The sequence below is a fragment of the Triticum aestivum genome, chromosome 7B (genome assembly GCF_018294505.1).
Source record: "Triticum aestivum cultivar Chinese Spring chromosome 7B, IWGSC CS RefSeq v2.1, whole genome shotgun sequence".
NCBI classification, from domain to species: domain Eukaryota; kingdom Viridiplantae; phylum Streptophyta; class Magnoliopsida; order Poales; family Poaceae; genus Triticum; species Triticum aestivum.
Genome location: NC_057813.1, coordinates 726,807,768 through 726,822,698, shown reverse-complemented (window position 1 = coordinate 726,822,698; position 14,931 = coordinate 726,807,768).

The window sequence follows — 14,931 nt, the reverse complement described above, 5'->3', positions numbered from 1 at the left end:
TTTGGCATCTCCAAATAGTATCCATTTTCTACAGTGCTTTCCTATGCCCAAATAACCATCCTCCACCAAATGCCAGCTCAATCCATTCATTATTTTGAGCTGAGCTTCAACATTCGTATTTATGTCCAGTGTGGTAGCTTGCAAAGCAAGTACCACCTAGGCTCCTCCTTTTGAGCTGAAAACTTGTGAAGACGGTCTTCTTAGTAACTGATCATCCTCAGCCAAAACTCACGCCCATTAGCCATGAACATTTCCCGTACCGCTAATCAAACACTTGGCTGCTAATTCATGTTTGAGCATCGATCGGTCTCCTCGTGAGAATCTTATGTTGTAATTTTCTTCCTAGCACCTACCTGGGGAGTGCCCAACCCACTAGACATGCCTAGACCGCCCAGAACACATGGCAACGCCACGGTCACGCGGTGACCATGCAGCGGGCATGCGAGTTTACACGCTCTAGAGTTGGGGGCCTCGGCCACCGCCCAAACCTCGACGTATCGCCACCATACCATGTATTTATGATTAAATAGGTACTTATGTAACTAGAAATGATTTTTGGATAAAATAAATAGCAAACTATGAGGCAGCTGCAGTTCAAATTTGACCCGTTTCCAACTAAATCAGCGAAAATTTGTCTTTTTCACGAGAGGTGGATCAAAACTTTTTACACCCAAACATTTTGTCAATTGTGCATTAAATATGTCCTAGTATTTTAGAAAAATGATTTGGTCCAATTTTGCAACCATTATTTTGGAGGTCCTTCACAAAAAAAACCTCCTTTTGGGCACTCGAAAAATGGAAAATGGTTTTTTCGTTCAAAGAAAATAAAAACTTCCTTAGGCAACATTGTTTGTCATTCCAATATGCACCCTTGTGCACAATATGAGATCATTTGAACAAACTATGCCATGAATGTGGCCATAAGATTGATCATTTGGCTTGAAAGCCATGAATCTTCACACTTGATAGCTCATTTCTGAGAACACTTTTTTAAAATAATTACCGTATTACAAGTTTATTATTTTTCCTAGAAACTTGGTCACATATAATGACACAATGCGAAGGTTTTCCAATTTTTTGATTTTTTTGAATTTTTTATGCCCGTTTCAAAATGCGGTCAAAACGGCGGGCTTGACCGTTCCATGCTAGTGGTTGAATCTTGGAAAACTTTTGATGTTTCTCTTATTAAATAGATACTTATGTACCTAGAAATGATTTTTGGAAAAAATAAATAGCAAACTATGAGGCAGCTGCAGTTCAAATTTGACCCGCTTCCACCTCAATCGACGGCAATTTGTCTTTTTCACCAGAGGTGGATCAAAACTTTTTTCACCCAACCATTTTGTCAATAGTGCATTAAATATGTCCTAGTATTTTATAAAATTGATTTGGTCCATTTTTGCAACAATTATTTGGTAGTTACTTCACAAAAAAACCTCCTTTTGGGCACTCGGAAAATGAAAAATGAAATTACCGTGCAAAGAAAATGAAAACTTCCTTAGGCAACATTGTTTGGAATTCCAAGATGTACCCTTGTGCACAATATGAGATCATTTGAACAAACTATGCCATGAATGTGGCCATAAGATTGATCATTTGGCTTGAAAGCCATGAATCTTCACGCATGATAGCTCATTTCTGAGAACACTTTTTTAAAATTATTTCCATATTACAAGTTTATTATTTTTCCTGGAAACTTGGTCACATATAATGACACAATGTGAAGGTTTCCCAATTTTTTGATTTTCTTTTGAATTTTTTATGCCCGTTTCAAAATGCGGTCAAAACGGCGGGAATGACCGTTCCTAGCTAGTGGTTGAATCTTGGAATTTTTTTGGTGTTTCTCTGATTAAATAGATACTTATGTACCTAGAAATGATTTTTGGAAAAAATAAATAGCAAACTATGAGGCAGCTTCAGTTCAAATTTGACCCGTTTCCAGCTGAATCGGCGGAAATTTGTCTTTTTCACGAGAGGTGGATCAAAACTTTTTGCACCCAACCATTTTGTCAATTGTGCATTAAATATGTCCTAGTATTTTATAAAATTGATTTGGTCCAATTTTGCAACAATTATTCGGTAGTTCCTTCACAAAAACCTCCTTTTGGGCACTCGGAAAATGAAAAATGCTTTTTCGTGCAAAGAAAGTGAAAACTCCCTTAGGCAAGATTGTTTGGAATTCCAATATGCACCCTTGTGCACAATATGAGATCATTTGAACAAACTATGCCATGAATGTGGCCATAAGATTGATCATTTGGCTTGAAAGCCATGAATCTTCACGCATGATAGCTCATTTCTGAGAACACTTTCTTAAAATAATTTCCGTATTACAAGTTTATTATTTTTCCTGGAAACTTGGTCATATATAATGACACAATGCAAAGGTTTTCCAATTTTTTGATTTTTTTTTGAATTTTTTATGCCCGTTTCAAAATGTGGTCAAAACAGCGGGCTTGATCGTTCCTAGCTGGTGGTTGAATCTTGGAACTTTTTTGGTGTTTCTATGATTAAATAGATACTTATTTACCTGGAAATGATTTTTGGAAAAAATAAAGAGCAAACTACAAGGTAGCTACAGTTCAAATTTGACCCGCTTCCAGCTGAATCGGCGGATATTTGTCTTTTTCACGAGAGGTGGATAAAAGCTTTGGACACTCAACTATTTGGCAGTTGTGCATTATATATGGCCTATTATTTTAGAAAATTGATTTGGTAAAATTTTACAACAAATATATAGTATGTCCTTCACAAAAAAACTCATTTTGGACACTTTAAAAGTGGAAAATGATTTAAAAAAACTAATTTCTCCTAACTCTTTTAAAAGATATTTGTCTTATTTCGATTTGTCATTATTCCTGAAAACTAAGGTCAAATTTGATGAAACATGAGAAGGTATTTTATTTTTATTTTTATTTTTCAGATCATAAAATAGCCAATATGATTTAGCACCTTACTTTTAGTCGATTACGACCAATTTAGATGGTCAAAAAATGTAGTACTGATATACTGCGTTCTGATTGGTCCAGGAGCATCTTATGCGGACCGTGCCTAATCACCGTCGGATGCTCCTAATCCAACGGCCCGCCTGTCTCACCCACGTCGCCCAACCCACAACCCGCACTCCCTCCCACGCACCCAACCGCATCCAACCCCTCGTGCCCTCCTCTCTCTCTCTCGAACCCTAGCGCTCCACTCCTCCCTGGCCGCCGCCACCTCCGGCGCCCTCTGTCCGCCACCACCTCCGGCGCCCTCTGTCCGGCGAGATCCATATGGATCGATCCCCTCCAATCCGCCACCACCTATGGCGCCTTCTGTCCGACGAGATCCCCTCCAACCCTCCAACCCACGACTCCTCCTCCTCTCCTCCTCTCTGGATCTCTGGATCGACCCAACCGCCAGCCCCAATTTGTTCGTTCAGTTAATCGGCTCGGCTCCATTGGCACACCAAATCTCCACGACCAGTCGCCTTTCCCTCCCGTAGCCGACATGCCTAGGAAGGAGCGCGACGCCAAGGGCAGTCGGAGCTCATCGCGACGGTGGCGGCGGTGGTCGCCGTCTGACTTGGACTCCGACTCCGACTCCGGTGGCTCGCCCCGCCGGGGCCGGAGCCGCCACCGCCGCAGGAGCCGCCGCAAGGCCGCCCCGTCCTCCTCCTCCTCCTCCTCGTCCTCTAGCGGCACGAGCGATTCGCAGGCGTCCGGCTCCGGCTCCGACTCCGGGGACCGCCGAAGGAGGCGGAGCAGGAGCGCCAAGCGCGGGGGCGTCACCAAGGAGCAGATCCTGGAGTACATGTCCAAGAAGGCGCAGAAGAAGGTGGGGGTTTCCGCTCGGCTGCCTTCCTGCCCCGCGCCTAGGGTTTCCGTTGCTAACTTGTTTGTCGATGGTGCTGCTTCTGCAGGCCGAGAAGGTGTCCAAGAAGATGAAGGCCAACGCGGTGTCGGGCTACTCCAACGATTCCAACCCTTTTGGTGATCCCAACCTCACAGAGAAGTATGCGCATTCGGCCCCTCCTCCGATAACATTACACATTGCATTGGGGATGCTTGCTTTACCAGTAGAAACTTGGCTTGGCACCTCTTTGCTTATATGCTCCTAACTTTGCTGTTACAACCGATAACATTACACATTTCTGCTCCTAACTTTGCCGTTACAAACGTTGTACTTCTTCATTTGTTTGCCGGTTGCCCTAATTATGTACAGTTTGTGGTCCACTTTCAGAGCAATCTATAGTGTTGCAAACTGAATTACTACTGCTTTGTCTTATGGATACAAATCTGAAAAGAATTTTATGCGAGCACAGATAAACCATCCACCTTTGATGATTTCTACAGTGGGAATGAGGCCTTGCTTATTTGTAAATAGCTTTGGAAGTCGATTAGTAGCCTAAGTATCTTGTGTGTATGCTTATATGCTTTATGGCATATTTCCTGTACCAACAATATAATATAAATGTGTGAGTATACCTTCTGTTGTCAAAGCAGAGAGTAGTTCCTTGTAATTTTAGTTTATCTTCTGGAGTGTCATTTCAGTTAATCTTCTGCTGATGCTACTTAGTATGTGCTCACATATTCATGCTGGAAAGATAATAATGTTGTTAGATTGCTTACTGTTCTTTCATTTCTGCATACGGCTTACTGTGTTTCCCCGCACTCGGCATATGCCCTGTTCCGAGGGAGTGCTTTTGTTTTATGCGCGATAAACTGGCCGTTGCTAACTTGTCTTTGGCGTCTTGTATGGAGCAGTAGCTGACAGCGACTGACTGTGTGGAGCAACAGTTTGTCTTGCTTTTGTCCTGCTATGGATGAATGCTTCTTGAATGCATCTTGTCTTTGGTTCATTTTGTAGTACAGTAGAATGGATGCATATGCTCTGTACGTGGTCATCTCTTCAAATTTGTGCAACAACAGTTTGGAGCTTCCATTCTGCTATGGTGTCTTTGCTTAATTTGTACTACTATTAGAATGCAGACATTGCTTTGGTCCCAAATAATCTGTTGCTTGCTTCGGATAAGTTGACATGTTGTGCATATAATCTGTGTGAAGTTGTGAACAACAACAGATACAGAGCTGGCCTCTTTGTTTTTCACGGAGAGCCTGCTGCAGCTTTTCTGTTGCCATTGACTGAAATTGTCGGCCTCCCAATTCTTATCCAACCTGTTACTGCTCCTGGCAAACTGAATTGCTGGCCTCCCCTTGCTTGCTTCATCTCTCGCAGTTCTGTTAGATGCTCTACTTCTTAGTAGTGGGTGGGGGTCTTGTTTCTTGTCTCTGTCTGGATCCGGCATGTGCCAGCCTCATGATGCCAACATGTTTGTTGTAAAAACCTTATCAATGCTGAATCGTTCAAACATTAATATGCTTGCTAGACTAACCAATCTTATGGCTCAACTAATTGATGGCAGCCAAATTCCGCTAGTCTTGCCTTCATCTCCGAGGCAGGCAGGCGCATCGGACGATGCACTAGCCTCTTCGCCGCCTTTCCTTTTATTTAGAACGACGCTTCATCCCATCCGGCTGTTACGACAATGTTAGGCCAACATGCTCATGTTTCAGTTTACCCACTCCTAGCTAGCAAAGCAGATGTCTTGTTTCCTTCCTCTTTGATTTGTTTGAGTACTATCTGCACGTTAGTTTTTTCGTTGATTAGTTGGTATTTTCTGCTCATCTATGTTTGACATATATTTGTTCTATTTTGAAGGTGCAGATTGTATAAGATGGGAAATGGACAACTCCAACCATTCCAAACCAGTTCAAGGGGCCATGGAAACAAAAGGTACACCATGAACTATCTCATGGCAATATGACTAGGTAGTCTATTTGCTTAGACAAGCAGCGATGTGTATTACAAGTTCTGAGCTGAGATTTCTGTGTATTCAGAATATCAAGAACCTGAACAACAAGGGCAAAGTGGAAGGCACCTCTGGTCGACAACCCAGGCAACCTGAGCTTACGCACTGCTATACTTTCTTTCGAACTTATTCTTTGAAAATTCAAAGCTTATGCAGTTTTGCTACAAGTACCATAATTTGCATTGAAGATATTGTATTCTGTTGCTGTATCATTGTTTAATAAAACCACAACATGATGCTCACATGAGATATACACATGTTTCTGTGCTGTTTGATTCAAGCTTACTCTCGTTATAATGTATTCTATTGCTGTTTTGCTACAAGCTGTGTGTTGATTTGATAACAGGAGTTTCCTTGTCCTGGTCCTATACTGCATTTTGACTCCTATGTTTCTGTGCGCGTGTTTTTAATTGATGTTGTTTCGACTTTGAACTGCTTCTGCATATGGCCTATACTGCAATTGAGATTTAAATTTGTGGTTGTTCCTCTTTTACAGATGCTCAAGTGTGAAGTGTGAAGCAAGTGTGAAGCCGTGAAGTGTGAAGCCGTCAAGTTCTACTTAGTAAAGAGTAGCATATTGTAGCATATATGTGTTGTAAAGATTGTAATAGATTTATTTAGTGGTATATTTGATGAAATTTATGTGTTCTTTTTGATTATGTATGTGATCTGAAAACTTGTGAAATGGAAACTTGACCAATGGGTCCACTTATGAAAATAATCTGTCAAATTTGTACATTTCTGACATGTGGGACCAATTTGAGAGATGATCATGACAAGTGGGACCCATTTGACTAGTGGGACCAGCTTGAATATATAATGGCTGAAAATAGAAAAGCAATAAATAATAAAAGGCCATGGGCCAACAATAAAAAAGGCTACAACGTTGGGCTAGGCCCATGAAATCGACTAGAAATTGACACGAAAAAAATATAGAAAGGCTGAATTAATGGGCTCGGCCCATGTAGAAAACCGAATTGGACCGGGCTGAATCTTGTGCCACATCAGCTTGCCACGCTGGATGCCTACGTGGCTTGGGGAGGTTGCTAGTGACCAAAACGCCACAGTAGGAATATTTTGGTTGTAAACATCTTTGACCATTCCAGAAGAAAGGTCGCTATAGTCAGTTTACGACAGCCAGCTTTTGACCTTCTGTTTTTGGTCACAAAAAGGTCGTAAATGGAAATTTGTGACCTTTCAGTGACCAATAGTGGTGGTCACAAGTTGACATATTTCTTGTAGTGCAAGAGGAATTGTGGATTGCCGAGTGACCAAGTCTATGAAGGTTTGGAAGTCACCTGTGAAGACTTACCACTACTGTTGGGTAAGGCCTGTGTGATCTTAGCTCAACGAGAATATGGTGAGGACTGTGTGCCCGGGACTGTGTGTCCTCGAGTTTAGATACTCAGCCGCTCCAACCAGACGTACAATTGTCACAGCAGTTGGAACTGGTCCACCAAATCATTGTCTTCACCAAGCCAACTGGTTCTATTTCCTCAACCCTTTTATTTCGTCATTATGTGTTGATGTACCTGATCATTATTGCTTGAAGACATTGACTAAAGACTTTCTCTATTTCCTCAATCCTATTTCTTCAGTCTGTTTGTCTTCATCCTGCTTATCCTGTATTTACGCTTTCTGTACTTAGTGCTTGTCTTTCATTTCATCATGATGACTATGATGTTACTCTATTTTGCTTATACCTGAGTACTTATTCCACTGCAAGTAGTTCTTCGCTTAGGAATTTCCTCACCCTAAAATTCCTAAGTGAAGATTTCTTAAAAATTGCCCATTCACCCCACCTCTAGTCGACGTAACACACTTTCAATTGTTATTAGAGCAAGGTACTCCCTTGTTCTATGTGATTTTGGTTTAACCGCCTTGAGTTTTAGTTATGTCGACTGCAGGTATGATCAAGGTCTCGGCTAGGTGTCCTACCTTTGATGGGACGGACTACCCCTATTGGAAGAACAAGATGCGTATGCATCTTGAGGCAATTGATAACGATCTCTGGTACATTGTGGAAAATGGCATTCCCTAAGTCACTCCATCTCTGAATGCTACCGATGTGAAGAGATTCAAGCAACTCGATTCTCAAGCGAAGAATATCATATGTGGCCATTTGAGCAAAGGTCAGTACGACAGAGTGAGTGCATTGGAAACTGCTAAGATGATTTGGGACAGGCTGTCCAAGGTCAACAAGGAGTCTCAACTCAACATGACTCCCAAATTGATGTTCTTCGCAATCTCTTCAACCGCTTCAAAAGACTCGACAACGAAAATGTTCAGCAAACCTCGATTGCCTCACTGACATCCCAAATGAGCTTCAAGCACTTGGTGCCACTGATATCACCGATCATGAGGTGGTGAAGAAATTGCTGAGATCACTTGACACCTCATTTGATACCCTCGCACTGATGATTCAGGAACATGCTGATTACAAGTCACTTGATCCTGCTGATATTCTCGAGAGGCTAAATACTCATGAGTTCCACCTTGCTGAAAAGAGAGATCTCTATGGATCGAGCTACGGAAGATAACGCGCACTGAAGGCCAAGGCAGTATCTGAGTCCGAAGCTGAGGATTCTGGTAGCAGCCTTGGTGATCCTGAAGAATTGAGCCAGGAGCTAGCAATGCTCGTGAGGAAATTCCAGAAGTTCTCTCGCCGTGGCTATTTTGGAAAGTCTTCAAGAAATGATGATTCCTCATCCTGTGACTACAAGAAGAGAACTTGCCACAAATGTAAGAAACCTGGTCACTACATGTCTGATTGTCCTCTATGGGAAAAGGAATCAAAGAAGAAGAAGTACAAAGATGATGATTCTGACGATTCAAAGAAGAAGAAGAAATCCTCGAAGTCTTCATCGTCAAAATCCTCAAAGTCTTCATCTCACAAGAAGAGCAGCTCCAAGAAGGCCCGGGCATTCATTGGCAAGGAAATGGACTCTGAAGCAGAATTTGAGGATAATGTGGAAGAGGAGGAATCTGAGGAATCTGACCCTGGTGTGGCTAGCCTAGCCCTCGCTACTGCGTACGCCAGCAAGTCCATCTTCAACAATGAAGAAAATGACTTCTCCGACTCTGCTGACAAGGGCGACGATGACTATGCTCCCACCTATTGCTTCATGGCAAAAGGTGCCATGGTACTCAAGCATTCCCCCTCTGACTCTAGTGAGGATGAATCTAATGACAATCTTAAGCCTAGCTATTCAAAACTTGCTAAAATTGCTGTTAAACAACAAAAGGCTTTAGAAAAGATTCAAAATCAACTAGACAAAAGCGATGACCTGTTGGGTGAGGAATTGAATCGAACTAAGACTCTAACAAATAATCTTCAGAGACTTCAAACTCGGTTTGACAACCTTCAAAATCAACATAACACTCTCTTAACTGATCATGAGACACTTTCTTATGAATTTCTTCAGAGAAAGCAAGATCTTGAGACGTTAAAAGTGAGTTATGAAGATCTTCAGAAGGAAAACGATTCATTGCTCGCTCAACAGATCAGTTCCACTCAGGAAGAATTTATTCCACCATGTCTTAAATGCATTGAGCGTGAATATGCTAATTCATCACCTGAATGTCCAAATGCTTCTATTGCTGAAAATTCTTCAACTATCTCTGTGGTCACAAATTCCTCATCTGAGGATACCACATGTATCACTGACAATAATGCAGGGCTGAAGGAATTGTATGTGACAGGCATTTACAAAAGCCTCAAAGGGCATCAGACTCTTTGTGATGTGCTCAAAAAGCAGATCTGGAACAGGAACCCTAGGAAAGAGGGTATTGCCTTTGAGAGGAAACTCAATGCTGATGGAACCTATTGGAAACCTGAGCAGTACCCCAAAACCTCATGGGTTGCTATGAAAGGACCTCATGTAGATCCATGCAATTTATCTGGCTTTATCTCCGATTCTTCATATTCCTTTGATGAGTCATTTGACTCCAATTATAAACTGTTCAAGAATCAGAACGGTGAAGTATTTGCTCGATATGTTGGTACTAACTGCAGGAACGGTCCCCCTATGAAGAAAATCTGGGTTCCTAAAAGTTGCCTTGAAAATCTTCAGGTGAATGTCATCATGACTCCACCCATGAAGAATAGGAACCCCAGATCAAATTCTTCATACGGACCAAATTCTCAATATGGATCCAAGTCCTCGTATGGATCAAATTCCTCACATGGATCAAAATCCTCATATGAACATCATCGTGCTAACACTTCTCTTTCGCAGGGAAAGTCTAAGGGCCATGATTATATGTGCATTATTCTTCAAACCATTATGTTCATAAGTCCTTGAAGAATTTCTCTGCTTATTCATATGCTTATCCTAGCCACTCTTCTGTGAAACAAAGTGCACTGGCTTCTATGCCATCATTCTCTTATGGAGCTCGCGGAATAATGAACTCTTTGCCACCCCTCTAGATGTGGGTGGTGAAGAAAAAGAACTAATCTCTTATGCAGGGTCAGGTCTCCAGATGAACTTGATTGTCTGAAGAATTTGCTGGAGACCTGAATGTGCTTGAAAGGACGCAAGCTAAACATGAAGAAATGAATCATGCATTTCTCACGTCCTCATATTGCTATATTTGTTACTATTAATGAAATTGATATCATATTCTTCACTGATGAAGTATATGGGTTCGTAAGTTCCACTAATTCATCTGCAGGATGAACAACCCAGAGGTACTAAGTGGGTCCTCGACAGTGGATGTACAAATCACATGATTGGTGATAGAAGCTTGCTGATGGTCACTGATTTGTCACCATCTCATCTGAAGCATATCACCTATGCTGACAAAGGCAAAAGCAAGGTATTGGGTCTAGGTAAGGTTGCAATCTCAAAGGATAAACACATGGACAAAGTCATGCTTGTTGAGTCCTTAGGATTCAATCTTTTGTCTATCTCAATGCTTTGTGATCTTGATATGGTTGTTGTCTTCGGCAAATTTCGTTGCCTTGTGCTAATGGAATCTGAAAACTCCCAAGTGTTCGAAGGCTTTAGGAAAGGAGACTTGTATATTGTTGATTTCTCTGCAGGACCACAACCTGCTACATGCCTACTCGCAAAAGCTTCAGAATGCTGGTTATGGCATCGACGACTTGGTCATGCTGGGATGAGGAACTTGCATGCACTCACGAAGAAGAAGAACGTCATTGGCATCGAGGGTGTCAAATTCCTCAAAGATCATCCTTGTGGGGCTTGTGAGGCTGGAAAGATCACCAGAGCCAAGCATCCCGCGTAGATTATCATGACCACTTCTCGTCCCTTTGAATTACTTCATATGGATCTATTAGGCCCTACTCATTATGCCACGTTCACTAGTTCTGCATCATTATATGGCTTTCTCATTGTTGATGACTATTCTCGTTACACATGGGTGCATATCATCACTTACAAAAATGAAGTGTAGGAAGTCTTCAGACGATTTTCCTCAAGGGCTTCCACTAACTTTGGTGTGAAGATCAAGCATATCAAGAGTGATAATGGAACCGAGTTCAAGAACACTAGCCAAGATGAATATCTCGATATGCTTGGTATTACTCACGAATTGTCTGCTCCTTATACTCCTCAGCAGAATGGTGTCGTGGAGCGCAAGAACAGGACTCTTGTTGAGATGGCTCGCACTATGCTCGATGAATACAAGACAACTGAGCACTTCTGGCCTGAAGCAATTGATACTGCATGCCACATCATCAATAGGGTATATCTTCACAAATTTTTCAAAAAGACCTCATATGAAGTCCTCACTGACAAGAAACCCAATGTAAGTTATTTCAAAGTCTTCGGTACTAAATGCTGGATTAGAGATCCTCACCATCACTCTAAATTTGCACTGAAAGCACATGAGGGTTTTATGCTTGGTTACGGAAAGGACTCGCACACCTTCAGAGTCTTCAACATCAACCATCACAAGGTTGTTGAAACTGTAGATGTGCGGTTCGATGAAACTAATGGCTCGCAAAGAGAGCACCTACCTCCTGTGCTAGATGAAATGTCACCTGAGGAATCCATCAAGTTCAAAGCTACTGAGGATGTCATCCCTACCGAAGAAATTGCTGAAGAAATCATTCTTGATCGTGAAGAAAATCATGCTGGTGCTGCTGAAGAAAATGGTCCTGAAGAAACCGCTGGGCCTAAGCAAAGTCATCAACCTGCACATCCTCGCATTGCAAATGAAGTGCAAGTCGAGAAGATCATCGATGACATTCGTGCACCAGGTCCCCTCACGCGCTCAAAAGCTTCACATTTATCTAACTTTTGTGGGCATTTTGCATTTGTCTCTATCACAGAGCCCACCAAAGTAGATGAAGCTTTCATGGAATCCGAGTGGATTCAAGCCATGCAAGATGAATTGCATCAATTCGAGCTCAACAATGTGTGGGAGCTTGTCAAGCGACCAGACCCACGCAAGCACAACATCATCGATACCAAATGGATCTACCGCAACAAACAAGACGAAAATGGCCTCGTGATGAGGAATAAGGCTCGTCTTGTAGCTCAAGGCTACACACAGGTTGAAGGAATTGATTTTGATGGAACTTTTGCACCCGTTGCTAGACTTGAGGCTATTCGCATATTGCTTGCTTATGCTAACCATCATAATATCATCTTGCAACAAATGGATGTGAAAAGTGCATTCCTCAATGGTAAGCTTGAGGAAGAAGTATATGTTGGTCAACCACCAGGTTTTGAGGATCCAAAGTTTCCTGATCACGTCTACAGACTCAACAAGGCCCTCTATGGCCTCAAGCAAGCACCTCGGGCGTGGTATGACACACTGAAGGAATTCCTCATGAAGAAAGGCTTCAAACCTGGTTCACTTGACCCAACTCTTTTCACCAAATCATATGATGATGAATTATTCGTGTGCCAAATATATGTTGATGATATTATCTTTGGCTGTACTATGAATTTGCCTATATGATGAGTGAATAATATCAAATTTCTATGATGGGAGAATTGAAATTCTTTTTAGGTCTTCAGATTCATCAACAATACAATGGCATATTCATATCTCAGGAGAATACCTCAAGGATGTGTTGAGGAAATTCGGCATGCAAGATTGCGAAGGCGCTAAAATTCCTATGCCCACAAATGGCCATCTATGCACTGATGAAAATGGTAAAGACTTCGATCAAAAGGTATACCGCTCCATGATTGGCTCTTTATTGTACCTATGTGCATCTAGGCCGGATATTATGCTTAGTGTTTGCATGTGTGCCCGATTCCAAGCTACACCGAAGGAATCACACCATAAGGCTGTGAAGCATATTCTTTGATATCTAGCTCACACACCAACACTTGGATTATGGTATCCCAAGGGCTCTTCCTTTGATCTCATTGGATATTCAGACTCTGACTATGCTGGCGATCGGGTGGACCGCAAGTCAACGTCAGGCACATGTCATTTCCTCGGGCGATCCTTGGTATGTTGGTCCTTGAAGAAGTAGAACTGCGTATCACTCTCCACTGCAGAAGCTAAGTACATTGCTGCTGGATCTTGCTGTGCTCAATTACTATGAATGAAGCAAACACTCAAGGACTACGACATCAACGTGAAGAATGTGCCTCTCTACTGCGACAACGTGAGTGCTATCAAGATTGCTCACAATTCAGTTCAGCACTCGAAGACAAAGCACATCCAGATTCGTCATCATTTTCTTCGTGATCATGTGTTGAAGGGCGACATCTCCATCGACCATGCAAGTACTGAAGACCAACTGGCCGATATCTTCACTAAGCCCTTGGATGAGAATAGATTTAGCAAGTTGCGGTGTGAGCTAAATATCCTAGAAACTTCGAATGTTCTTTGAAAAGGACACACATCCTAACACTCATGCTGACTTGATGACTTAGATGTGCAATACACGAAGAAACGTTTTTCTTCAATCAATAAAGACTAACCCTCTAAGTGTGAAGAAATTAATGAAGAAATTGATTCTCAGAACCCTATAAGAATTATACGCGGTGTCTGAAATCAACTTTCTTATAAGGTGGGTTACACCACCAACCAAAGTTGAAAATCTTCAATTTGAGTTTTTCTTCATTTTTGAATTTCCTCAGTTTTTCAAATCCTTCAACTTTGCATTGTCTTCACTCTTTTCGTCGTTGTTCTCCATTTGACCAGGTCGTTTCCCCACATAGCCACTCTTCTTGATCCCCCACCATCACTTGAACCGAAGAATCAACCCGTTTCTTTGCCAATGGGTTTCTGCACAGAGAGCTAGATTAGGGATCGGATGTGCACCTTTCACTAGATTAAGGTACAAAATCCCTTACTAGGTTTGGTAAGTATGTTATGAAGGTGAGAAGTCATCAAACTTCTCGGTAGTGCAATGGATTAAGGTAAATGTGCTAGCTTTCCTCCTGCTGGTTGATGAAAACGGACCTATCCCATATCTCAAAATGGCCCCGTACACTCCAACGGGGAAGTAGACAAAAGAGGAAGTGCAGAAAAGAAGGATCCCAAAATCTGAGGGTATATAAACTTTGTTTGATTAAGGGAATTAGAGAATAGAGAGCAATGGGATAGGAAAAGCTCACGGGAATGCAGGTACCGTTTCCCAGGGAAAAGAAAAGGGAACTTCACCTCTTCCTACTAATAAGATAAGGCAATCCAATCCTGATTCAAGATCATGTTGTCTCAACATAGCAATGCGTGTTATGGCAACCTGATTGTGATAACAACATCAAAGCCAAGAAATCAAGGTCGAACAGTTTGTTCCGTCATCAACTGTCAATTCTTTCGAAAGACATGCGAATGAACTACGCATTCGACCCTTATCAGCAAGGTCATCACTTGTACCAGGTCTTAGAAAGGCAGCTGCGGCACGTCTTCTCTATGACGTTAGGGCAAGGCTACCTCGCCAGCAATGGTTAGTGCGGTAAGGATAATCGGATGTGAACTAGCTTGCTATGTTTGCGGAGAAAAACCAACCAAGAGGCGATGGAACCCTCAGAAAACTGCTAATATTGCCCCGGGCAGTACTGGCCATAGACTTGAGCGCAAAGGACAAGAAGGCAGGATCTGGAAATAGCAAACACAGGGATAATCCAGGAAGTAGCAAAGAA